Source organism: Mustela lutreola, chromosome 7 (genome assembly GCF_030435805.1).
Source record: "Mustela lutreola isolate mMusLut2 chromosome 7, mMusLut2.pri, whole genome shotgun sequence".
In the NCBI taxonomy this organism is placed as follows: Eukaryota; Metazoa; Chordata; class Mammalia; order Carnivora; family Mustelidae; genus Mustela; species Mustela lutreola.
The window spans coordinates 91,896,519-91,924,210 of NC_081296.1; the positions used below are offsets into that span (position 1 = coordinate 91,896,519).

The following is a 27,692-nucleotide window of genomic DNA, read 5'->3' on the forward strand; positions in this document are numbered from 1 at the left end:
CTCTTAACAAAGAAACCCAGAAATGCACTAGCCCTTCCCAAGAGGACATTCAAAGATCTGGGCTACGGAGTCAGCTCTGTCATATAGAACATGTGGCTTCCATGTTAAGCATCCAAGGTCACTACCTCAATTAGTGTCATTTTTTAGTCAGGGGAACAGGAACAAAAGAGGTCCATGGCAGGTAGCTTTATCATTACGGATGTGAATCAGAAGTGCCTATATCACTTCTTATCCCTCTCATTGGCCTGAACTTAGTTATGTTGCTACTTCTAGTTGTAAGTGAGGCTGGGAAATGTACTATCTTCTTCTAGTTGTAAGTGAGGCTAGGAAATGTACTGTCTAAATGTACTGTCTCCTGGGTGGCAGGAGATTCCATTATTTATTTATTTGTTAAATAAATTTATTAAAAATTTTTTGGTAGGGGCACCTGGGTGACTCAACCCATTAAGCATCTGCCTTCAGCTCTGGTCATGATTCCACAGTCCTGGGATCAAGCCCCACATCAGGCTTTCTGCTCAGCAGGGAGTCTGCTTCTCCCTATCCTGCTGCTGCTCCCTTAGCTTGTGCTCGCGCACGCGCTCTCTCTAAGAAATAAAATCTTAAAAAAATTTTTTTTTTTTGGTAATGTCTATATCCAATATGGGGCTTGAACTCATGATCGCATGCTCTTGTGACTGAGCTAGCCAGGTGTCCCCTGAGATTCTATTATTTAAAGGAAGAAAGAGAGAATGCATACTGGCCAATAACTAGCAGTCTTTGCCATATTCACTTATTCCTCCATCAATTTTTTTTTAAATTTTATTTATTTATTTTGACAGAGAGATCACAAGTAGGCAGAGAGGCAGGCAGAGAGAGAAGGGGAAGCAGTCTTCCCGCTGAGCAGAACTCGATGTGGGACCCGATCCCAGGAACCGAGCTGAAGGCAGAGGCTTTAACCCACTGAGCAACCCAGGCGCTCCATTCCTCCATCAATTTTAATTCATATGTGACCACTGGTCTCTGTTTCATTCCTGCTTTCACCGGCGATATAAGCATGTGACTAATAGTCCCTGCAAGCTACAGCTGGACCAGAACAAGAATACAAGAATGTTGCTGATCCTTGGAGTTAGCTTCTTCTTCTTCTTTTTAAAGATTTTATTTATTTATTTGGCAGACAGAGATCACAAGTAGGCAGAGAGGCAGGCAGAGAGAGAGGGGGGGAAGCAGGCTCCCCACCGAGCGGGGAGCCCGATGCGGGGCTTGATCCCAGGACCCTGGGATAATGACCTGAGCCGAAGGCAGAGGCTTTAACACACTGAGCCACCCAGGCACCCCAGGAATTAGTTTCTTATATGTCACTATACTTCTTATCTATCTACCTATCTATCTCATCTGTTTTATTTGTCCTGTTTGCCTCAAATTCTGATAGAAGTTTGAACCCCTTGGGTTTGGGTAGATTCAGTCAAGAAATCTATATATATTTTATTGGGAAAGAAACTGCATGCTAATGAGTGAGTAGGAGTTAAATAAGAGTAGAAATAATTATAAAGCACCTGTCAAAAGTGAAGTGCTATAGAAATGCTAAATAATGACACTAATAAAAAACTGATTGTCGTGACTTCAAAGGAAGTGTTAAGTTGGAGTGTTTTGACGTGTGTGGCATTTGAATGATCTAAATAGGTGTTTAGACACTCACATGAGAGACTGTTCTATCCACTCAAGGGAAACAAGAGTCTGTTCTACCCACTCAATGTTTTGATGCTTCCGTGAGAATTTTATCGTCTTTAAATATTATTTTAAAAGTAAGGATTGTGCTGCCTTTATTAAATTCATATAAAGGAAGGACACTGCCTAACAAAAACAGTGACCTTCTTCTCAGACTGCCTTGCTTTGTACCTTTAGTTCCTGGAGTCTCTCTCTGATCGGACCCAGTGCCCCAGAATCTGTGTGTTGACCATACACACGAGTAAGGACTGCGAATCAGTAGTGAACTCTTGTTAGAGTGAGAGCTTTGGGTTAGGGAACTTCCTTGTTTTTTTAAAAACACATATCTTTAAATATGTCAGCAACAAGAGCAAAAAAGCAACTAAAACCAACAAAGCCAATTCTTTAAATATTTATTAAATACAGGGAACCTTACCAAAGGCAAAAATGTGGTGATTTGAATGTTAAGGGAAAGAAAAAATGGATTATATTGCAGTTTTATATCAGCAGTTTTAAAAGAAGTTAGATACTTTGAACTGTAAACATCCAAATGTTTGAGATATCCCCAAGCTCAACACTGTCAGTGCCCATGCATGCTTTGATTTAAAATATTAATTATAGGAGCAGTTGGCTAATTAATTATAGGAGTTTGAGCCCCATATTGGGTGTAAGGATTACTTAAAAATAAAATCTTTTAAAACATATTAATCCTAAAATATTATTTCTCTTCTCACATGGGGCTCAAAAAACAAAATGAAACAAAAAATAAAGTATTATTTAGCAAAGTGGTGACATCCCAGGCTCTGGACTCAGTCAGAGTTGAGTTTGGATCTATCTGGTCATCTTGGGCCACCACAGGATCTTTCTTCTCCATACCTCAGTTTCTTCACAGCTTAAATGGATATTAGAATAATAATAGTACCTGCTTAATAGTATTGTGAGAATTAAATGAGATCATGCATGCGAAATACTTGCCTTAGTATCTAAAATATGGGAGATACTCTGGGGTGCCTGAATAGTTCAGTCAGTTGAGCATCTGCCTTTGGCTCGGGTTGTGACCCCATGGTCCTGGGATTGAGCCTGACTTCGAGGCCTGCATCGGGTTCCCTGCTCGGGGGAAAGCCTGCTTCTCCCTCTTCCACTCCCCCTGCTTGTGTCTCTTCTCTCACTGTCTCTCTCTGTCAAATAATTTTTTTTTTAAATCTTTAAAATATGGGAAATACTCAATGTTAGTCTGGCTTTTTGCTTTTCCTATTTGCTGGGATATTCTGGGAAGGGCAGCAGTTGTCATCTTTTCTGCTGGTGATTTCAAACCTCACCTTCACTGTGGTGTCATAGAAATGGCAGTATAACTTAGTGGCTGAGCTAAAAATTCCTAGCTCCACCAATCTCTAGCTGTGTACCCTTGGTGGTGAGTTGGTTAACCTTTCTGTGCCTGGGTTTTCTCATTTGTAAAATGGAGATTTGAATAGCACCAATGTCACAGGGTTTTGGGGAAGACTAAAAGGTATATAAAGTACTTAGGCCAATGTTTGGCACATGATAAATACTCAACAAATATTACATATTATTAATTTCAAAGCGTAAGGTGATTAGTTTTGTTTGTTTTCAGTAAAATGAATAGGTTTTGGGTATCTAGATTGGCCACTTTGAACACTGTTGATTTCCCCATTTTAAGAGCAGTTCTTTCCAGTACTTTGTGGTTTTTTTTTTTTTTTAATTTTTCTTTTTTATTTATTTGACAGAGAGAAATCACAAGTAGGCAGAGAGGCAGGCAGAGAGAGAGAGAGGGGAGGAAACAGGCTCCCTGGGGAGCAGAGAGCCCAACATGGGGCTCCATCCCAGGACCCTGGGATCATGACCCGAGCTGAAGGCAGAGGCTTTAACCCACTGAGCCACCCAGGCGCCCCTACTTTGTGGTTTTTAAAGTGGGTTCTCAATTGTAGGTGGTGGTCCAGGGTGCAATATCATGAATAAGTGAAAGAAAAAAACCCCAAACTGGGAATCCAACTTTCTGACTTTCTGTTAAGAGCTTAGTAATAACACCTACCTTCAGAATTGTTACAACATATTTTTAAAGATTTATTTATTTATTTGAGAGAGTGAGCAGGGGGAGGAAGAGAGGGAGAGGGGTAAAGAGAATCTCGAGCAGACTCCCCCTTGGACACAGAGCCCAGTGAAGGGCTCAATCTCATAACCTTGAGATCATGACCTGAGCTGAAATCAAGGGTCAGACGCTTAACTGACTGAGCCACCCAAGTGCCCCCAGATTTGTTATGATAGATTCCAATGAATAAATTTGGGTATTTTATTTTTTCTTTTCTCCTATTTAGCCTCTTAATGAAGTAAACAGATGGTAGACAACTGGCATCATGAGTGAAGAAAACTGGCACCGTAATGATTAATTTCTTCTCCCAAACAACATTTGAGGATTCTCCTAGTGTCCCCAACTGGTCATTCATAGTTTTGACAGAGAGGCCTGAGAGCTAATGAGGGTGCAGGGAACAGCTGTGTGTGGCTGCCCCCACAAAGCACCTGAGGCAGACACAATATGGATGATGAGACAAACTCCAGACATCACTCTTAGAAGCCCCTACCGGTGGCCCACAGTGCTGGAAATCCAAGTGGTCCTGTGAATGCTTCAAAGGCAGGAAGCTTATCTCATTAGACTTTGTTTCTCCTGCATCCAACACTGGCATACGGTTAGCATTTCAAAGTGGCTTATTAAACAAATACCTCAAAGTAAAAAATACTTCTTTATAATTTTGTGTTAGATTTCATTTTATTTAGATGTTGCTGGTGCCTGGAGAACTGAAGTCATCCCTTCTTCAATTTAAAATATAGATCTGTCTACTTAGCACTTCGTTCTTTCAGAGGATGCCTGCCACCAAATGTTAAATTAAAACATCTCTATGAGCAATTGAAAAGGCAGCTACGAAAGCATTATAGATGCTTCAGAATATAAGTGTTGTATTTCACTATTCTATTATTATTTGAAGGTGTATTGTTTAATTCCTTGTGGAGCTTATGCTCTGAGGTAAAGATTTTTTTTTTGAAATTATTATTATTATTATTATTAGAGAGAGGGAGGGAGAGGAACAGAGAAAATCTTAAGCAGGCTCCACACCCAACATGGAGCCCAATGGGGGGCTGGAGCTCACAATCTTGAGATCATGGCCTGACCTAAAATGAGGAGTTGGACACTTAATGGACTGAACCACCCAGGCACCCCTCTGAGGTAAAAATTTTAATGCTTTCTCCTTGGGGCAGAGGTGAAGGCAGTGGGGGAAAATGGCTCAAGTTTGGGGGTTTCTTTCAGATGTTGTGCATGGGCATTCTCAGAGCAATTGTCCTTGCTCTTGTCTGGGAAAGTCAAGGTGGTGGCTAGCCTTTTCCTGCAGTTACCCCTTAGCCAGGGCATGGACCTGGGAAAGAATCAGACACAAGCAACAGGATGTGGCTCACTCGGTGGGTTCTCCAAGAGAGCACTTGGACCCACCTCTTGACCCACCTTTATCTTTCAACAAAAGGAGGAAAGTGAGTTCCTTCCAGAGCTTGTTGAGATGCTCCTTGGTGCTGGGCTCAGGCAGGATACAGCCGCTGAAGTGTAGTACATTTTAAAAACTCTTTCTGGGAAATGAAAACATAATTTTGAAGTAGTCTATAATATTGAAATGCAGCACTCTGCTTCTTTTCGAAGCAAGACTTGCTTTAGGCTCACTGGGTGCAGAAGGGTCCTCAAGGCGAAGAGGCTCAGAGACAGCAGGAATGGGATCTTAAGAAAGATATCACTCATTCTATGAAACAAATTGCTCTAATTAAAAAAAAAGAAGTGTCATGTTAGCAAGAGTAGCTCAATTGGTAATGTGACGGTGGGAACAAGTTGTAAAAAGCCTCTGTAGAAATATCTGGTCTACTGATCTGTAATTTGCTGTTTTGGGTTGTGATGAAAGGGATTGGAAATTGATAGCTAGTGGTCTCTAACACTTCTGGCCATTCCCTACTCCTTTCACTCTCCTTTCCCAAGAATAGAGACCTTGAAAAAAATTTCTCTTCCATTTTCCTTCCCATCTTCTGTCTGAATATTTGACTGCATTAGGGAGAGATGGCTGAAGACAATATTTTTTTTCAACTTATGTCTGTTTTACCCATCACCCACAAATTCCTATAAACTTTGGAAGACTTGGAGATTTATTAATTTGTGCATTTGTAAAAAATTCTGTGCCCTTCATATTGAAAGAGCACTACCAAAAGGAAAAAAATAAGATTTGTTGAAATACACATAAATTTCGAGATCATAAACCTCTGTGTCTACCTAGACGTCCTATTCCCCCTTTTCACCAATGTTTATATCCTTGCTTTTGTTTGATCCCATTTGTGTGAATTAAAATATTTTGCCACCTGTTTGTAGAAGTGATAAAATTTAGACAACTTTATTTATTTTTAAATTTATACAATTTTAATCGAATCAGATTGCCTATTGGTGTAAGAAATTCTCATCTGTTTTGTCATAGAGAGGAAATACTATATTGATGTAAAATATACATGTCTAAGGATTATAAATCTGTAGGTTCTTGGAAGTAAATGCCAAATTTACAGACTTCTTTTTTTTTTTTTTTAATACCAGTGCTTCTCCAAATTCAATGTTCATACAGATCACCTGGGGATCTTGTTAAAATGCAATTCTAATTCAGTAAGTCTTGGGCAGGACCCAAGATTATGCATTTCTGACAATCTCTCAGGTGCTGCTGATATTCTGGAACACATTCCACACTGGAGAGCAAGCATCTATACACATTTGCATTTTACTCTCTTTGGTTCCAGTCATATGATTCATTGGTTGGTGTAACTCAAAGTTGGCTTTACTAAGCATGATTAAGTTACAAAATTTGCAACTTTGGCACTGAGTTGACAATTATCAAGCTCCTTTTTTTAAAACAAATTTTATATTTTTAATTTTTTAAAAATTCAATTAGCTAACATACAGTACATCATTAGTTTCAGATGTAGAGTTCAATAATTCATCAGTTGCTTATAACACCCAGGGCTCATTATATCCTGCGCCCTCCTTTAATGGCCATCATCCAGTTACCCTGTCCTCCCACCCACTTCTCCAGCCACCCTCAGTTTGTTTTCTATAGTTAAGAGTAGTTCCCTCTTTTCAAAGGAAGACAAGTGGGATTCTCAGGTGGTGTTCATTCCTGAGACCCTCAGATCCCTTCTGTGGTTGTCTAATAGTGCTCTAGATCTTCTCCTGTGTCTCTTAGTCATGTGGGATTATATTTTCCATTCTAGATATCAATTAAAGATGGGTGTTTTTAAAAAATGTACTCCTATTTCAAAATATTTCCTCATCAATGACTTTTTTACCTAACTCTCTGAAGAATATTCAATAATTTGACTAGAACATGAGAGTCCCTCTTCATACTTTTGGCTGATTATAACACATAAATAAATAATTATCTAAATTAAGTAGGGATAAAATGATTAAAATTTCTTACATTTAGTTGTTTATGTGTTGGCCCTCCCATTAGTCTATAAATCCTTTGAGGGCAGGGTCTATGTATGTTTCATTTTCATGTAAGTGTAATTGCCAATAGAGGTTTTAGAGAGAGTTGGCATATCATAAATAGTGGACAAATTAAATTCAATTATCCAGTGGACACGAAGATTCTAATATAATAAGGTCTCTAAAAATGATAATGACTGTTCTTGGGAAAAGCCTAGGGTACTTTCTCTTCTTAGGACTTGAGATACTTCAGACAAGCCAGTGATCCCATGTTGTTCTCTGAATCTTCGTTTTCCCTACTTATAAAATGGAGATAAAACATTTTTCATTAGTGAAAAATGGTAAGAGTAAGCTGTAGGTTTGAGTGTTCAGTGATTCTAACAGTCTGTTTTGCTGGACATAAAGGGACTCAGGGAATATAAAAACATCCTGAGAAAGAGCAAGACTCCCTTGCCCACTGGCTGAGACAATGCTCAGTGTTTTTTCTTTTTTCCCCACCACACAAAAAGGTTAGATTTTCTAGCCTCTCTTGTAGCTATCTGAGACCACAGGGTTAAATTTTGGAAAAGGCAGTATCAGTCAAAATGAAGTACACTCTTTCTAGACCTCATCCTTAGAAACCTTCCGCATGAACTCTTTGTCTTCTCCTGCTGTTCTTTGGTGGCCTTGGAAATCACAAATGCCAGATTGTGCAGCTGCAAGATGAAAGCACCTGTGTCTCTGAGCTTGGAGGATAGTTGCCCAGGAGAGCCACATGACCTGTATTGGATTGCGCTGAGGATAAGAAATAAACCTTGACTGTGTTAAGCCACTGAGATTTTTGCAGTTGTTGTTGTAGTAGCCAGCATTAATCATTCTGATTAATATACCTCCTTATATCTGTAAGAGATTTCCTAGACCTGGGGAGAGATGAGGGATGAAAGAGGGGAAAAAAATGAGAGAGAAGTGTTGGTGGGCTTGGAAGAGGAGGACTGGGCATGAAGATATCATGTGAAGAGCAGGAGAGCCAGTGTCCAGAATCAGCCTAGCTTCTACCTGTAGAACTTCCCCTTACCATCACTGAGAGCTATGTTTACTGTTGGTCCTATTACCCCAGGAAAGAGAGGAAAGAAAGCTAGTAAATCCCCTATTTACTGGGCTTGAAACTCATCTGTATTTCAAGACTTTTTTTACTGTAGAGCTTAAACAGGTTGACTCCTCCTCTACTTCTCTCCTTCCCCATATACATCAAGTTCCTGGAGTTTTGTGAAACACATCGCCTGAAGATGGTCCCTAAATATCCAATAGGGGGATGGTGAAATGGAGTAAAAGCTATAAAGAGTGCCCCAAAGCAGGTGAGTGAGAAAAAATATAACATCGTTATAAAAATTACCAACATGAAATGATGTTTAATATATGTCTGGCACTGTGTCCAAGGCTAGACCCATGTCATCTCATTTAATCCATCCCTTGTGAGAAGTTACTATTTTTTTTTTATTTAATAAAAACCAAGGCATAGAGAGCGTTAAATAAATTGTCCTGATCCCACAGCTAGTAAATGAAAGACACCACAGCAGTTTCCCATTGCTCTTAACGTAAAGATTAAATATCTCCATGTGCCTTACAAAATCCTATATGAGCTGGTTCTTGTCTATAAACTTTTTCCTTTTACTTGCTTGCTTTTAAACTGGTATCATTTACTCATCCTTCAAATCTCAGCTGAGAAGTCACTTACTCGGGGAACTCGTTTTTTTTTAAGATTTTATTTATCCATTTGACAGAGAGAGAGAGATCACAAGTAGGCAGAGAGGCAGGCAGAGAGAGAGAGGGGGAAGCAGGCTCCCCACCGAGCAGAGAGCCTGATGCGGGGCTTGATCCCAGGATCCCGAGATCGTGACCTGAGCCGAAGGCAGAGGTTTAACCCACTGAGTCACCCAGTTGCCCCACTGGGGGAATTCTTCCCTGACCAACTTCGAAAGTCTGAAATTCCATCAAGTTCCCCTGCTCTCCACACTCCTAGCACCTTGTACTCTTCTATCGTGGCACTATCAGAAACATTTATCTGTATTACACTTGGAGTACTGTCTGTCTTTTCTAGAATGTACTCACTGTGAGGCAAGGACTAAGGGTGCTTAGCTCATTATCTCTGCCTGGCACATACAAAGCTCACAGTAAATGTTTGTTAAGAGAATGAAGAAAATGAATGACCCTTAGGTTTTAAATTGGTCTCTAGAATAAATATTGATAGAAGATGGGATGAGAGCAGGAGAGCAGGTAAAGAATATTGCTGTTTGAAAAGAACTATGAGAACCTCATCACTTAACATGTATTCTTAACAGTTTCATTGTGTTGAAAAGAGAATTTTGTTTTCTTTTTTTATTCTTTTCACAGTTTTGCAGTGAGTGGTACTCTTATTAGTTTTTTTCTTATTAGTTTTTGAAGGTAGTATTATTTCTATAAGAAAACTTGGGGTTTTTAATCTTCTGAGTGACTCTGAATTTATTACGAAGGATTCTTAAGGTTATAAAAATATTGAGCATTGTATGTAGATTGATTAAATGACATGCCTTCTATTTAAAAGATAAATATAGATGCTATTATAACTAATGCAGTGTATTTACAAGCATTAACAAATCCACAGTAACTTTTTACAATTACGTATTTTCCTCAATTAGCAGATTTAAGTATTTTCACTTCTTAATATTAAAAATAAATGGCCCTCATTCCTAAGTGGTAAAAACTTCTAGGTTAAAGAGAGCTAAATCTTCTAACCCTATTATGAACCTAGTTTTAAGATGTTATTGAAACAAATGATCTGTTATGTACTAATGTTCTAGTTTTACATTGTATTTTTACATTCCTCATGAAAATCGGTTTCTTAAATCAAGGCCATCTCCAAATTGTGTTTGATTTTTCTTTTTGTGAGATCTCTCTTTGGCTGGTTGGTTACTCACTCTCTCCTTAGCTTCTAGTACACAGAGTACTCACAGACCAGTTACTAAAGGCAAGAATTGATAATTAAGGGAGAATATAAATTAATTTGACTTCTTACAAAATCAGGAAAATATTGTCATGCTATGAAAAATTTTATTTGTTCATGTAATTACCAATTTGACTATACTAGTGGTAATTAAGAAAGTGAAATGGTTTCTAACAAATCAAATTTCTTACACTATTTCTTCAGTGTATTCTATATATGCATATCTCCAAAATAATTTTCCAGATTCCTTATTTTAACATTTTAGTTTCTGCTCAAAAATTTGCAAGGGCTTCAATTGCCTACAATTTAAAGCCCAAGTATTTTATCTTAGTATGCTATATTCTCCCTAATTTACTTTTCTGTTCTTTTTTTCTCAATATGTCCCAACAAAGCTGCTTCAGGGGGGGCAGTTAAAGATGTGGTTGAAAGCAAGAAAAACTCAGGTCAAATTCTGGCTGTACCACTTGCTCCCAAGTACTGGGCTGAGTGCCTAGCAATAAATCCATGTCATATTTATATCCTAAGGCGGCTTTATAAGGGGCATTATTAGTATGACCTTGATTTTACAGGTGAGAAAACTGAGGTTTACAGCAGCTAGATGGCTGGTCCAACACCACACAGATCAAGTGTATGGGCTGAAAAATGAGAGAGATTTTCAATTTCTGAAAATAGTCTAAACACGCTGATTTTTTCATAAAAAGAAAATAATTGAGCCATGAATAATTTTGAACATACTTAAAGAAACTTTATCTAAAAAAGAGAATTTGAACAGTACTATAGAGTTAATGAAGTAGAAATTAATTTATTTCATACTTTTATCCTAGAATTTATTTAGAAATAAAGCTTGTCATTTATAGTAGAAGAATAAAGTTGCTTTTAGAAGGGTGTGGGGAAATAACACCAAATAGGAGTCAGGAACCTCTTTGGAAGGTTTGTTACTGGGCATGCCACTTAGCCTCTCCAAGCCTTAGATTTTATATTCTAGAAGGTATGCCATAAGAGTCTTCTTTCTGATCTCACAAGATTATTTTGAGGCTGTGTGAAAATACTAGAAAATGTCCTAAAAACTGTGAAAATATAAGATACTATTATCATCTATTCAAAATGTGACTTTTTAAAAAAATATCAATAGAGAATAAAATCATACTATTTCTACTATGGGACTAAACCTTGATTATAGGAATACTTTTATCAGGCCATAATATTTTTTCCCATTTTTACCTACACAATTACATAGACATTTTTATTAATTTTATTTTTAATTAGCACAAAAAAACTACATTTTGATTGTTGGGTGGGTTGTTTAAGAAAATTGTTGGAAGCTTAGTCAGCTAATGGATATTAATAAGCAACTTGTCCATGAGTTTTAAAATATATCCAGGAAAACTTTAGCCAGTTGCAAAAATGTCATTGGCTTTTTCCTTTACCCTCTTTATTGATGCCCTTCCTTACTGTACCCAAGTTCCTGATGTAAGAGAGTAATAAGCAGACAAATCAACATTCCTTCCTATACAGCAAAGCAACTCGTCAGTGTATGGGAGGGTTCAAAGTTCACAGAATCTGCTTACTTTGGTTTTTTTCAGAATATGTGGCTTTGCCTGATTGTAGCCTATAAAGTCAAAACTGTATTCATGTGGGAAGAAATGAAGGACATAAGGCTCTAGTTTTTGCATAAAGATAGTAAAAAAAATATGAGATGCACCATTTCCATAATGCTACACTTTGCTTTTGCATTTGGGATAGATTTTGTGAAAGCATGTCAGTCATTCACTAACATTTAGCTCTAATATGAAGTGGCATATAGTAAACAGTGCCAAAGATGTAAAATGCAAGAAAAATGGTTCATAGAATACAAAGCATTTATTCCAAATGCTCTAGAATACAAAGCATTTATTCCAAATGCTCATTAAAATAAATGAAGGTAAGTGGATAAGCCATATATTTTTATTTTATGCTCATATTTGGAATAGTTTCATCTACTTAGAAAAGAAAAAAATTTAAAAATATGAATACTCTCCATGAAGCTGAACCAAAGCATTTGAGAATTTTTTAGTATAAAATAGTTTTCAAGCAGAAATATTTATGTGCTGGATTTAAAGGAGAAGACTTAAATGTTTGTTTCAACAAATTAAATGCTTCAATGATGATGTAAAACTATAGGCTCAAAACTGTTTTTGAAAGTTTTTCAAACCAAATGCATTTCTTCTTTTGAAGACACACACACACACACACACACACACACACACACACACTCTAAAAGGATCTGGACTCATGTTAGGATTTCCTTCTATAAAGGATTCCTTTTTCCAACTCCACTATGCCTTTTGCTGTGAATTGTTGAGATAAATGCATTATCAGAGAATAAAGGTTTCTTTCCTTTTCCAAAGTCATATTTCAGATTAGCTGATAAAACTAAGAATGTACATACTACTACTTATTTTCTCGCATTGGTATGCTGGTGGGTTTAAACCCATCTGTTGATGTTGCAGAATGTACTTAGTCAAAGCAGAAGTTAGGCAAGAGATTGAGAAACATGGACAAGGTAGCTTTCTCAGAGTTAGATTCAGGCCTTAACCAAGTTGAGGAAATGGAATGACAGGGTTTTTGTTTAGTTTTAGTTTTTGTTTTTAATTTATGTAGCTTCTGAAGTCCCTGGAAAAGGGCTTTGTTCATTGTAAGCACTTAGTATTTATTGAATGAATGAAGGAAAACTCAGGGAAGAAAAATGACTTCCCTCTACCTTGCCTTCCCATAATGGTGGTGATTAATTAGGGTGGAACTGTCCCATGTTGACCTTTTGGAATAGAAGTGGGATGGAGAGAATGGATGCTTGAACTTGGACCTTCCTAAATCATTTCCCCTGGTTTTAGCACTCCCAACGGAGGAATTGCCTAGGGATCTGAGGTAGGACCCTTTCTTTGGCTCTGTTTTATATTCAGTGCTTGTTTGGTAAGGGCACATGAGTGAGCCTCATCTTCCTAAAATGCCAGGCTTGGATAAGTACAAGTGTACTTCTGTTTTTAACTGTCTGTTTCCATCCAGCTACTGAAATCAACCTGTTAGGGTACTTTGGTCTGAGGAAGATTTGAGTGGAAAAAATATTTGTATATCTAAGTCTTCCTCAAACATTGGAGAGTATTATGGTTTTTCTCCTGTGTTGGACACACAGGAATGCTTTTAGGTGGGACATCATTTGCCAGCCTTGACTGAATTCCAAACATGTTACCACATAATTCTGTGGTCTGTTCAATCCTGTCTTCTATCTTGGGAAGCAGCAGCCGAGGCTTCCCAGAGAATAGGTTTTCCAGGTCCTTCATTAGTCTTCATTGGTACCTTCATTGATTACTTCATCTAAGTAATTTAGATGGTCATGTAGGTACGGATTTCCCAATAGTTCTCGTTTCTTCCTTCAGATAAGGCATATTTCTAATTCTAGATCAAATTCTGATCACTGACTTTAAAAAAATCCAGTAGAGTCATGATTTGAAAACTGAACTGCAGATTTCTGTGAACTCCCATCTCCCACTCTCTTCTCATGAACTTCCCTCCTGTAGATTCTAAGGTCATTCAAAGAATACTGAGCTGATCAAAAGCAAAATGTCTTTAGATATCAGACACTAGTTTCAAGGTATTCTTGGGATGTTCTCTATAGTGGAATTATGAGTTTTCAGGATTTCTAGTTAGATGTGTATAAACAAGTATTTAAAAATTAGTTTCTAATTAATAGTAATTAGAAAATTATTTCTGCCTGAAAAATTCAACAGGCATTATTATTTGAAAAGTTATTAAAATCAATGTGTTGACAATAAAAAGACTTCATTTCTCATCCTCACAGAACTTTGGGATTTTCTTTCTTTCGTCTTGAACTTGAATCATGAAATATTTTAATGGAAAGGTATCCCTTAATTAGGGGAGGATCAGTAGTTCCCTGAGTATGATAAATTTTTTCTCAATGACAAATTTCTCTCTCTTATTTAGAAAAGAAGTATGAGAAGTAAAATTTATTAGGTGGAATATAGTTTACATGATTTTCTTTATAGCTTACAAATAAATATTTTATCTTTGTCTATGTATAGACACTGTGATATCACTGAGTGTTTTGTAGGCATCGTTGATGATGAAGCAAAGCAATTTGTGTTCATGTTGTACCCAGATACAATATTAAACCCTAATTCTTGTCTCTGTGGTTCCTAAAAACTTCAAATTAGAAAAAAGTGTGGTTGAGAAAGGAGGTTTTTAAAGATGGCTTATTCTGGGCGCCTGGGTGGCTCAGTGGGTTAAGCCGCTGCCTTCGGCTCAGGTCATGATCTCAGGGTCCTGGGATCGAGTCCCGCATCGGGCTCTCTGCTCAGCAGGGAGCCTGCTTCCTTCTCTCTCTCTCTCTGCCTGCCTCTCAGTGTACTTGTAATTTCTCTCTGTCAAATAAATAAATAAAATCTTTAAAAAAAAAAAAAAAAAAAAAAAAAGATGGCTTATTCTTTTAATAGGTACAGAAAATCCAAATATCTTAATCATAATTTTAACATTATAAATATTATTAATAAAACTTAACAGTCAATCAACAATAGCATATTTTAGCATAACACTGAAATAAGAAAGAAAGAAATGTGGAGAAGTTGTAGTGTTTCCCACTGTTAGTTTACAAATAACAATATTTAAGCACAAAATATTAAACCAACATAATTAAGGCTCTTATACCTCAAGAGTCAGTTAGCAATAATATTGAAAGTATCTAAATTACTAAATGGTAGAGGAACATACTCCCGTGTAGTCTAGCTGCACCAAAATAGAAATGTCAGAATTGAAGTCAGCATAATGTTTTCTCAAGAACAAATCAGGCTTCTGCAGTTGGTTTGAATAAGATGTCTGAAGTGTGAACATATACAGTTGACTGTCATACACTGTGACCCCTCTGGGGCTCTCCTCTGCTGGGTTCATGCTTCTATCATAAGTGTAGCTTCTTGAAGGCTAGTGTGAGAGCTTTTGAGTGGAAGAGTAAATTTCCTAATATTTCTCCTACTTCAGGGAGTAAGTGGAAAAAGGGGGGGGCTTAAAGACACATTCTTTTATGCAAACATTTTTCGAAGGTTCAAAGGTGGATGGGTGAAAGTTGCATGTCAAGTCTAGTAGTACTTGAGCAGCTGCAGATTTCCTACCATAGAAAAAATGGTGATCTTATGGTTGGTTCAGATGTATACCTCAAGATAATTGAAACTTTCACCAGGGGTTTTGGACTTTCTATAAGAAAAAAACAATAATTGGAAATTGTTCATTGTGAATACATTAGATTTGTACAGACAAAACATTCATGAAGTGCAATTATAGCCAGTGTTGCTATATTAGTATGAATGTTAATAGCATGTTTGTTTTGGAAATGGGTTATGCATTCTGATAAATGTCTGCTTTAATCTAGTCATCTGTGTATCACTTGTCTAAGTACTCTCATTTAAGATGCCATATCCCTTCTTGTAGCAATAAAGGGGTAAAGCAACATTAATATTAAATAATTAGAAAAACAAAAGGGGAATGATTAAACATATTTACATAATTGAAATAACACTGTGTCGCAGTGGGAAATCGGGACAATGTTGTCTCCTTTCAAAGTAATTCATAATTCAGATTTTTAATTATGGCATATTCATTCATTTAAAGATGATTCTGGATGAGAGGGCCACTAATGAAATACAATCATTAGCATCTAAACAAAGTAATTTACAAAGTCTCCTTTAGGGGAAAAGATTTCTAGAACATCATCAATCACACAAGATATGCAAAAACAAGCAATTAAACCACACACAAGAACTACAACAGCCTTATATATCAGTAATGTACACATGAAAACATAACTGATTACAATGATTAGACTAGGGTAGTGTGGTTAATTTGTATTTTATGTAGTGATTCCATGGAAGAATGCACCCGGACAGACACATTACACACAAGAGGAACTTCATTTCATTAATACTCACTTAAAACACATGACCAAAAACACCCAAAATACAAACCTTGAATTTTGAGTTGTTGCCTGTTCATCCACATGGGATCAAAATCCTACATAGTTTGATAAAACCTCTTACTCTCTCCTGCATCTCTTTTTGCCTGCTGTTTACTTTTATAAACTGGCAAAATGTGCGATTAGGAAAGTATTTTGTGAGAGGCAGGTGCTGCATTGGTTTCTCATTATTTGTTCAAATCCTGCTTTAGACCTCCAATGACAAAGTGTTTCCAGCCCTCATAGGGTCCGCGATTTACCAGCTCTTCCTCCATATACAGAATTACAGATTATTAAACATGCAGCAGGCCTAAATGGATAGGACCATTCTCTGACTTCTAATGCCTGTGTTCGGTATCTTGCTAAATGGACCCACAAAAAGGCTGGTTTCAAACACAGCTCCTGCAGGCCATCTTAGAGTTGTTGAAAATCTATACTACTTACTTCCGCCAGTAGAATTTTCTTTGTGAAGGTGGAAGGAAGGCTCGGGTGGAAAAAGAGAAGGAATTAAGAGAGCAGTGTTGTGTTGAGGAGGGGGAACTCCGTGGAGGAGGCCGGCACCCCTGGTGTAAGCTGAGCTGCCTTCGATAACCACCAGCTACAGAAGCCAAAATATGCTCTATTGGGTACTCGAAGGATAAAAATACTGGTTAATTTTCAACAGCGCTCCTTCATTTGACTTTACAATTTACAACAGTGAACATTAATGCAGGAATAGCTTGGTTGAGGAGGAGTTTAAAATTAGAGCCCCTCTTCTCATTAGCCCCAACAGCCTGACCCAGGGTGACTGAGAAGCAATTTGTCGCCAGATTCTCATTTTGCTTCTGTTATGGCTCCTTGTAAATGAAGCGCGGCAATTTATTGTAGCACCTCTAGGAGTCAAGAACATAATGTGTAAAACACATACAAAAAAAAATCTTTCTTCACATTCATTAACACCCAGCACATAGAGGCTGTTCACTTTTCTCTCTAATGAAGTGTGGGGGGGGGGGGATCTTAAATCTAAAGCTTTCCATCATGTGAAGAAGTCCTCTTCAGGCCATTAGACGGAGGCTGAGTTGGAGTGAAGAAGGGTCAGTGACAAAACCAGAGAATGGCAATAGGAGGAAAAATAGAAAATGGATAAAGGAGGAGACTTTAGAAGCCTCGAAGAATGGAAAGTACATTTTTGGCATCCATGATCAACCCTTCTTGTCTCTTAGTGTATTTTCTGTTGTCAGGGAAGAAAAGAAGATGTGACGTTTTCTATAGCTGGAAATTGCTCTTGTGTTTGGCCAATTCTCATTGCTTCACCCCTGATCTGACCCTGTAAGCAGCATTAAGTTAGGTTCATTTAAAGATCATATTGTCTATAATCTCTAAAACACGTTTGCTTGTTTCCTCTCCCCTCCCACAGCCTGTGTAAGAAATTGCGATGTTCGTGGTTTTAATGCACTCTGTGTAATAGGCTGCTAGGGCCGAGGGCTGGCCATAGGGTTTTAGCTTGCTTCCATGATTAATTCTGATTAATGGTTTGGTTTGTGTGGGGTCTCACAAATGGCACCTCCAGAGGAACCGAATGACAAATTACTATATGGAAAAAAATACACGAGGGTCCAGGGCTGCCCTTTTGGATTAAATGCTGAAAGTTGTCATATACTGTACTGATTCTCTCACCCATTTTATGATGTAGTAAAAGGCACTCAGTACTTCTGGCAATAATAGTGGTCTTTTAAAACTCATTTTAGAAAAAAGTCAAATATTGAGTTTATAGAACCAGGTGAAAATGTCAGCAAAATTGGATAGGTTTTCTTTGGAGGGTTTAGTGAGTGTTTATGAAGTGCCAGGTACTGTGCCAAGCCGATTAAATGACTTAACTAAGTTACTCCTCACAACACCGGGTTAGTATAATTAAAGTAGGAATAGGAGATTGAGCGTAGTAATATCAAGTACAATAATAGGATCTTCCTTCTTCCCCATGATGCGGTTGAGGAACCCAAGGTGAAGGGAGGTAGAATTACGTGCCCAAAGTGAGAAAGAAGCAGAGCTGGGATTCCAGCCCAGTCCATGTGTTGCAAAGACCCATACACATCATCTCAACATACCACTCAGGTGGGGGCACCTTTTGTTTTAAACTCCCAGAACAAGTTCCTCTTCTTGCTTCTATTAGATTTAACAAACATCAATTTTTTTGATGGTACAGGTTAAAATTTCTCTTTAAAATACTGAAATTTGGGGGCGCCTAGGTGGCTCAGTGGGTTAAGCCGCTGCCTTCGGCTCGGGTCATGATCTCAGGGTCCTGGGATCGAGTCCCGCATCGGGCTCTCTGCTCAGCAGGGAGCCTGCTTCCTCCTCTCTCTCTGCCTGCCTCTCTGCCTACTTGTAATCTCTCTCTGTCAAATAAATAAATAAATCTTTAAAATACTGAAATTTGTAATGCCAAAGCAGTTAAACTTCTGTTTTGCCAAATGCATCACATTTATTGTAGGGATTAAAACCTGTCTGTCTCTTTTCTGCCTAACCCAACTGATCAATGTCCTTTCATATGCTGCCTTATATTCACCTTTCTTAGTCACACTCTTAGTTATCTGAGATTTAGATTGGGGTCGTGTCAGCCAGTTCTGGTTTTTAATATTTTATTTGTCCTCATTCATAACCTGCATGTGTACTGACAAAGCATGGTTACTATCTGAAGGTCAAAATTTGTCACACACAAAAAAGGTAAAATTAAAGAAATTTAAGAACAGTTGTCTTGGGCAGTTTGGGTGTGTAACAAAAATATCATAAATTGGATGACTTATTTGCAACATAAATTTATTTCTCACCATTCTAGAGGCTGAAAATCTGAAATTGGGGTGCCAGCATCATTGGTTCCTGGTGAGGGCCTTCTTTATGGTTGCCAAAGGCTGCCTTTTCACTGTGTCCTTACAAGGAGAAAGAAAATTAGTTAGCTCTCATTTCATTTTTGTTGTTGTTGTTTTCTTATAAGGACACTAATTTCATTTGAAAGGGCCCCATCCTTTTTACCTAATGATCTACCAAAGGTCTCATCTCCAAATATTGTCACGTAAAGATTAGAGTTTTGGCATATGAATTTAGGGAAGATAGAAACATTCAATCCATAACTATTCAACTAAAGCACCTTTTGTTACAATCCTAGATTTCTCTCTGTTTTGATGTCCCAGGTCAGCACCTAAGTGCTGCAACTAGACTAACAGTCTGACCACTGTCTGAAGCTCATTCATGGGTGGGGTCTTGGATTACCTCACTTGGACAGCTCCTGCTACCTGCCAACTAACTGTGTGAGACAGTGACCCAAGCAGTTTAACAACTGTGATATTATGATTGATAATCCGTATGTATTTGGTCTTCATTCCCTTTTCTGGCACAGAGCTCCTAAAGTCCCTGGGATTTCCTAAGTGATGAGAACTTTAAAGTTGTCTTTTGATGTTACTTAGGTGACTTTTAGACCGCACCTAAGGATGGGGGCTGGTTGCTGGTGGATCCAACCGTGTGCTTAGAGGGACAGAACCTTTGGTCCCACCCCTTGACTTCCAGAGAGGGGAGAAGAACTGGAGGTTGAGTTCAGTCATCAATGGTTGATGATTCCATCAGTCCTGCCTTTGTAATGAAGCTTCTATAAAAATCCAAAAGGGGAAAGTTCAGAGAGCTTCTGGATTGGTGGACATGTGGAGATGCTGGAGTACTGGCACCCTGGAGAGGGCAAGGAAGCCCTGGGTCCTTTCTCACACACCTTGCCCTAGGCATGTCTATCTGGCTGTTCCTGAGTTATATATAGCCTTTCATAAGAAACCAGTAATCTAGTTAGTAAAATATTCCTCTAAGTTTTGTGAGCTGCTTTAACAAATTAATCGGACCTGAGGAGAGGGTCGTTGGAATCTCTGATCTGTAGCAATTTTGTCTGAAGTTCAGATGATAACCTGGACTTGCCACTGGCATCGGAAGTGTGTGTGGGAGGGGGTGGGGCGGGTAAGAGCAATCTTGTAGGGCTGACCCTTTTACCTAAGGAATCTGACGTTATCTTGGGTAGACAGCAGTAGCTGTTGGGGAAACACATTCCCCTCCACCCTCACAGGTTAGAAACCGGGGTCAGAACACCCTTAATAATGAAAGAACATTAGATGCTATGGCTGATCCCAGTGTCATCTGGTGGCTGTGATTGTGTGTATTTATTTCTGCCAGACTATTTGCTCCCCATGGACAGAATGTGTCAGTCTTACTGTGTTCCTAAGGGAATGACATGGTGTTGCCATGCAGTATAAAGTTGTCACTGAAGGAAAGATTCTTCTTTAACAAAAAGAGTCCTGGAGCATCTGCACTCTGAAGGCTTTAGACAAACTTGAGCAAACATGACATTGACTGTAAACTGGGGGACAAGCAACTTCTAATTGTCTATTAGTTCTTGGAGCCATTCAATTCCTTTGATTTAACTGTGTTAGTCTCCCTGTAATTATTCTATTAAAATGTAGTGTGATTTCTGAAGTCTAAGAGAAAAATTTTCCCACCTAATGCTTTGTGTACAAAATATTAGCTGTGAGTTAATATTCTAAACCTTTATTACTTCCTTGCCTGGCTCAAAAAAACACATTTGTACCTACTGTCTGCAGTCAGAATAGGCTAGATGCTGACTTAGATGTTGGGGATATAAAGATGAAAAATTTCTGTTCTTAAATTTAAGAACAGTGGGGGGAGACAGATGCAGAAACAGATGCAAAAAGGGTAGCTTTCTCACTGATAATGTTGAGAAGCCAAAAGCTTTGTTTATACATCTGGTTATCTGAGTTTGTGTAGTTGATATATTTATTACTTACCTTCCACAAAGCTGCTTTGGTGTAGTCGACCCCAAAACACAGATTATTAAATCATTAAATCAAACAATCAGATTATTAAATCATGCTCAGAGATTGAAATAAGTACATTCAGTATCTTCGGAACAGTCTCATTCAGTTAAACCCTGATCTAATTTCTATACGATGCCATTTAGGTATATGAGGGTTTCTTATGTGCCCATAAAATCCAAGAGGCAAATTTACAGTAAAGCTAAATTTCAGGGTATCTCACCCACATGGGGCCCTAGAAATGAGTTCATATGGCCAAATGTCTTAGCAAAACTTTACAAAAGAAGATATTTTAACCACTGTGGTCTGTGCCTTGGTACTTCAACTTCCCATCCATCACACTTCCCCTCAGGTAGGGTAGTGCATTAGTGGCCTTGAGCAGTTCTTAGATACAACCAAGTGGAAATTGATTTGGAATACATATTATTTGGATTCAGTGGGATCATTTATGTAGCCTGCAATCTCTTCTGCATACAGTTAAATTATTCTAGCTGCTCTAGTCTTGACTTGCAAATTGAAATGAAATATACTGAATTTCAGGGGACCCCGAATAGTCAAAACAACTGTGAAAAAGAAGAACAAAATGGGAAGACTCATAGTTCTTGATTTCAGAACTTTCTATAAGGATAGTAATTAAAACAGGATGTTACTGGCCTAAGGGTAGACACATGGACTGATGGAACAGAATTGAGAGCCCAGAAATAAACTCTTATATATATGGTCGGTTGATTTTCAACAAGGACATCAAGGCCTTTCAATAAGAAAAGAACAGTCTCTTCAACAAATGATGCTTGGAAAACTGGGTATCACATATCAAAAAAATCACTTAAGTATTCTGTAGCCAGGGGCACCTAGCTGCCTCGTGACTCTTGATCTCAGGATTGTAGGTTCAAGCCTCATGTTGGAGGTAGAGATTACATAAATAAATAAATAAATAAATAAAATCTTTAAAAAGAAATTGTTCTGTAGCCCAAAAAGCAGGAGAAAAAGTATATTACAGAGGTATGTCAAGCAGTTGAGTAACACAAGTATTACAATACTCTTACGGATTTTGTGATACCTTGATAACTTTTCCAAATTGATTTCTTATTCTAAATAAGTACTCACTTTCATACCTAATTTTGTATTCATAATTTTTTTAAAATTTACTCTGAAAGTGTTCCCTACCATCCCCAAAATAGTAAAAGCTTCATAAAATCTGCATTGACCTCTGGAAACTAGGTAGTGAGTCTCTAGTAGCCCAAATAGCACAGATAATGACAAATGAAGTAAGGCTGAGTTCTAGCTGAACCTGCTTCCTTGGCTGGGTGCCCTCATGTAAGGTACACACTGAAAATTCTACACAACAGCCCTATCACCTGCTATCAGATGTTTCTATACACACACCCGCACACACACACACACACACACACACACACACACACACACGTTTCAAGTGGGGTTTGATCTTCTCAGTGTAAAGTTAGACTATCTTCTTCTAGATACTAGTTTTTCAAAAGCGTTAATGATGGCAGTTTTTGGCCCTGAAGTGATTTAGCGTTCTGTTTATATTTTTATTTTTTAAAAAATATTTTATTTATTTGTCAGAGAGAGAGTACACTGGCAGGCAGAGGCAGAAGCAGGCTTCCCGTCGAGAAAGGAGCCCTATGTGGGACTCGACCCCAGGACACTAGGATCATGACCTGAGCTGAAGGCAGCCACTTAACTGACTGAGCTACCCAGGCATCCCGTGCTCTGTTTTTATTAATTGAAAAAGTATTTATTAGGTATATACTCTGTTCAAGACCCTGTGATAACCAAAAAAGATGAGTGAAGCCAGATTTTGTCCTCAAATCAGTCTAAGACATATCTGTGTAGTACAATAGAATAAAAAACAGTGATGTGTCTCACAGAGGTTCTTGGAAACTATTATGAGTACAGTGATCATATAATGTGTTGTTCAAACTCGATACTTTTGAGAGTGAAAAAAGACACTGCGAATAATTAAATTGAGACAACAGGCAAAAAGTGGGACAATCCAGGCAAACCAAGACTTACGGTCATCCTTGTTATGGGGAATTGTGAGAGAGGAAAATCATAGTGAAAAGGGATATTTGGGATAGTTTTTTGTGTCAGCTTGACTGGATCAGAGGATGCCCATTTATCTGGTTAAGCATTACTTCTAGGTATCATCTGTGAGGATGTTGCTGAATGAGATTAGCATTTGAATCAGTGGACTCAGTAAAGAAGTCCATCTACTCCCTAAAGTGGAGGCTCTCATCACCTCTTTCTTCCCCTTCAACTGAGATTTACATCTGCTTCCCTGTTTCTCAGGCCTTCGTACTTGAACTGAATTACACCACTGATTTTCCTAAGCCTCCAGCTTGCAGAAGGCAGATGGTGGCTCTTCTCAACTTCCATAGCTGGGTGAGTCAATTCTTCATAATAAACCTGCTTTCATATCCTATTGGTTTGGTTTCTCTGAAAAACCCCTACTAATAGAGCATCTATGTTAGCTGTAGAGACTGAGCCCAGGGGACAGACAAGTAACATAAAGACATAGGAAGAAAGTAACAAACCATTATTTTGAACACCATTTGTCTTAAGGTTGACTAGACCATGGTGCTTCTGACCCTTCAGAGAAATGTCCATTGTACATGATTTTATGACAGTTACAAAACTCAGAAAAATGCTAATAGGATTACACATCTCTGAGTAGTCTCTATTCTAAAGTCATGTGTCAAAAAGTATTTTTTTTTTTAGCAAAGTTGAAAGCATTTTCTTAGGAGATAATGTTTTATGATCAAAGGCTGTTTTGAAATTGTAACATTTTACTGTCTTTCCTACCTTTATCAGGGTGTCTGCAACCTGATTAGTTTCTTAAAAGATTATTATTTCCCTGTGTTCAACCCACATGTCTGCAAGGACAGGGGTAAGAACAACCAATCAAAGCCCAGAGTTTAGAAATGGCCAACTATCATGAGGAATAATCCATGGACTATTTTAGATAAAATTCTGACAGCTTGCTCTTGTGACAAAGATGTTAACAAGGAAAGAAAATGGCACTAATTTAATCTATTCTTATAGTTCATTTTAAAATGAGACTAGCATGACACCAAGTTATAATAATAAATACTATAGTAATTTCACAATTCTTCCTACATGCTGTTCACACTCCTTTCACATGCAAATTTGCCATCCATTGCTTCATGACAGTGATTTTAAGTGCATTAAAGAATTCTGAATTTTCTTATACTTGGTCTCCTAATTATGTTGCAAGAACATACACAGAATAGTACCATATACTGGCATTTTCCTGATTTATAGCATCTCTTCTACAGTGAGTTCCCCTTTTCTCCTGACACAGATATGGGTTCTTGGACATAGTAACACTAGTATAAGTTGATTACTACTTCTATAGTGATTAGTATAGGAGTAATAATCAAATAATCACTAGGAGTAGTGAAAGAGAGAAGTAACATTTTCCAAAAACTAAGTCATTGTGAAATACCCAATACATCTTTATATGGTAGTACAAATTAACATTTATAAAAAGTTTTTTTTTTTTACAAGATCACTTGGGTGCCTCAATCATTTGAGTATCTGACTCTTGATCTCAACTCAAGTCTTGATCTCAGGATTGTGAGTTCAGACCCTGCATTGGGCTCCACATTGGACATGTAGCCTGCTTAAAAACAAAACAAAACAAAACAAAACCCCATAGAGTATATATAAAAGACATATCTAAAGATTTTCCCGTTTTTGAGAACATGTTTGAAAAGGCTACATAACTGTGAAGAAAAAATACTTAGGATCATTGCTTTTGAGCATCCCACTTTCTAGTGTACTGGATGCAAAGCACAGCATTGATGTTGTGTTAAAAAAAGTAGAAATGCGGGTCCCTGAGTGGCTTTGTTGGTTGATCTTAGTTGGTTGGCTAAGGTCATGATCCTGTTGCCCAGGATGGAGTCCTGCCTTGGGCTCCCTGCTCAGTGGAGAGTCTGCTTCTCCATCTGCCCTGTTCATGCTCTTTCTCTCTCTCATTCCCTTTCAAATAAATAATTTTTTAAAAAATAAATATTATAGAAATATTATAATTGTTTAAGGACTGTGAAACCCGAGCCAATTAGGATTTCTTCATACGTGTCAGTGAATGCTAGGTCTACTATTCTGGATGAATTTGGAGTTTGGGATAGGCCTTGAAAAGAATGAAAAGTCTGGAGAGAGCACCTTTCCCTGAGTTAATCTAGCTGATCCATGAAAAGGTAGTATCCAAAGGTAACTCAAAGTCAATATATTGGAAAATCCTTTACTTTGGTGAAACTATGGAGAAGGGGTAGTTGGTCTCATTATATGGTTTTATTTATAAATACTATGCCCATGCTTGGTGATTCAGTGGTGAGAGATTGTGGGGCAATGAATTAAAGTGTCTACTTTCTGGGAAATGACTTTTGTACTTTTCCCTGTGAATAGAAAATTGTGACTGAGGAGTGTTCCAGGTGACAGCCCTTCTCACCTATTTCTTTAGCTTCTTGCTCACCAGGAGAGTGAAAACAAGGCTCTGACTTTGTCAGTAACTTCTCTGCTTGCTTGTTTAATTAATTAACCACCACCTCAGAATTCAGCTTAATAGCCTTAATTATGCAAAAAAACAATACACTGTGTAAATTAGTATACACCAGACGTGACATAATTACCAGGGCAGGGTGGACAACATTTTGTTGAAGTGCGGCTTTGAATGAGTCATTTCAATGCTGAAAATATATTTTTTGTATTTGAGAGCTAATGTACTGAATTGTTCTTTCAGAAACCTGGTTCCAATTGCTCTAAAATGCCAGGTAGGTGGAAAATAATAAATTCTGTGTCTTTTGAGATAAAAACCACATTTTGTAGTATACTGCTGGGTGGCACAATCACTGTAATTTAGGAAGGTTGCTATTATTGTATGAGCAAACTTTTTTGGTATTATTACTGTTTATTTTAATGCAGGGACACATTCTCTAGTAGACACATAATGAAAATGGCCCTGTATTAAAACTGTTTACCTGCTGTTTGCTGAAAGGCGTTGTAAAAATTAGAAATAAAAAAGACCTCCTGTCACCTAGCCCATCCCAGGCAGGGCAGAGAAAAAGATTATACCCTTTAGCAGCTTTGCTAGGGAGCCAAAAATAGATCCCACTTTTCACATGTCTCACTGAGTAAATTGTAGGTGGAAGGATGAGATCGTTTGTGTCAATTCAGGAAGAAAAACAGTATTCCCACAGATGTTGAGAAAGAGGGGTACCAATTTATTGAGAAATAAATTGACTGAGGTCCCACATTTGAGGAATTTAAGGTCAAAACAATTCTTTTTTTAATTCCTCAAATTGAGTGTGCTGAATTGTGCAATTATTTAGAGCTTCCCTGTTAACTTATCCAATTATCTGTGTAAGCACATAGGCATTGGAAACAGAGTGGAGAATGTTCTTCTTTCTGGAGAGAAAGTGCAATAAAACACTGGATTGCTTTGAATTTTACTACCTCCTCTTTCCTTTCTCAAGGTGCAAAGGAGCAAGAAACAGCAAAAGTGTACATAAAAGCAGGAAGAAGCAGATGAGTCAGGAGAGGCCTAGGTAATTCACACCAGAAATGAGCCCTCAGACATCAAGGGTTGAAGTGACACTGCAGTGATAAAGCTGAATTAGCCCTTGGCAAAATTGTGAAGCAGTCCCGGGTCAGCCCTTCTCTTGGTTTCTGAGACATTTTCTATCCTTTTCTGCCACCTTTTGCCTTTCCTGTCAATACCCATCCACTCCCCTTTACCCTCCACTGGAGCCCAAGAAACTCCCCTAGTCAGTGAAAATCTTCACCAAACTAAGTCAAAACAAAACAAAAAACAAAAACCCCAAATCCGACGTTAGCTAGTTACCCATTTATTTTGCAAAATCGGTGTCTCTTTATGGCCCCTTCCTCCACCCTTTCTGTCTGACCTCCACTGTGATTAGAGAAGGGGTTACTTTGCAAGTCTTAGACCCTTAAAGCTTTCAAGGACTTTCATATGAGTGACAGGCAGCAGCTAAATGGCTCCAGGGATCCCCACCTGCTAGAGTTTTGCCTGTGTGTAACTCCCTCTCTTTGAGTGTGAGCTGGACCTAGGGTCTCACGTCTAACAGAATGTGGCAAAAATGATGAGATGTCACTTCTGAGATGAGGGTGCAAAAAGTCTGTGGCTTTTTTCTTAGGAAAGGATCTTGCACTCTCCCCTGGCTTGCTCTGAGAGAAGCTGCCTGCCACATGGGATATGTCTTATGGGCAGGAACAGAAAGGGGCCTTCAACCAACAGCCCGCCAATGACAAGAGTCAGCTTGGAGGCCGCTCCTTCCTAGGCCGCGTGAATCCAGGCATAGTTGACTGTCTGCCCGCAATTTCGGGAGCAACTCTGAGCCAGATGTGCCCAGGTTCCTGACGCACAGCAACTGTGTGTCACTGAATAAACGTTCACTGTTTTAAACCTCTAAGTGGGGAACAGATTACACAATGAATAATAAACAATGAATCCTCTCATTTATAACATAAAAATGAATTTCAGTTAAGAGGATAATCAGTTGGTTAATTTGGTTAACCAAATAGTTAAATTAGCCCTGTATTGCCAACATCAGAACTCACCAGTCTTGCGGGGTGTATGCTTGGCTGAGGAGCCAAAGGGCGGGAGATGCGCGTGAAGCTCCCCTCTGGGGATTACCGCCGACCGAA

The 27,692-nt window shown here is 38.3% G+C and overlaps 1 long non-coding RNA gene across 1 annotated transcript; it reads right to left on the reverse strand.

Annotated features, from left to right (window-relative positions):
- Positions 1 to 5,199: 5,199 nt before the first annotated feature.
- Positions 5,200 to 27,692, reverse strand: LOC131835344 (uncharacterized). Its single transcript, XR_009355141.1, has 3 exons — positions 27,606 to 27,692; positions 18,948 to 19,046; positions 5,200 to 5,313 (listed from the first exon to the last, which is right to left on the reverse strand). It is a non-coding gene; the product is annotated as an uncharacterized LOC131835344 (long non-coding RNA).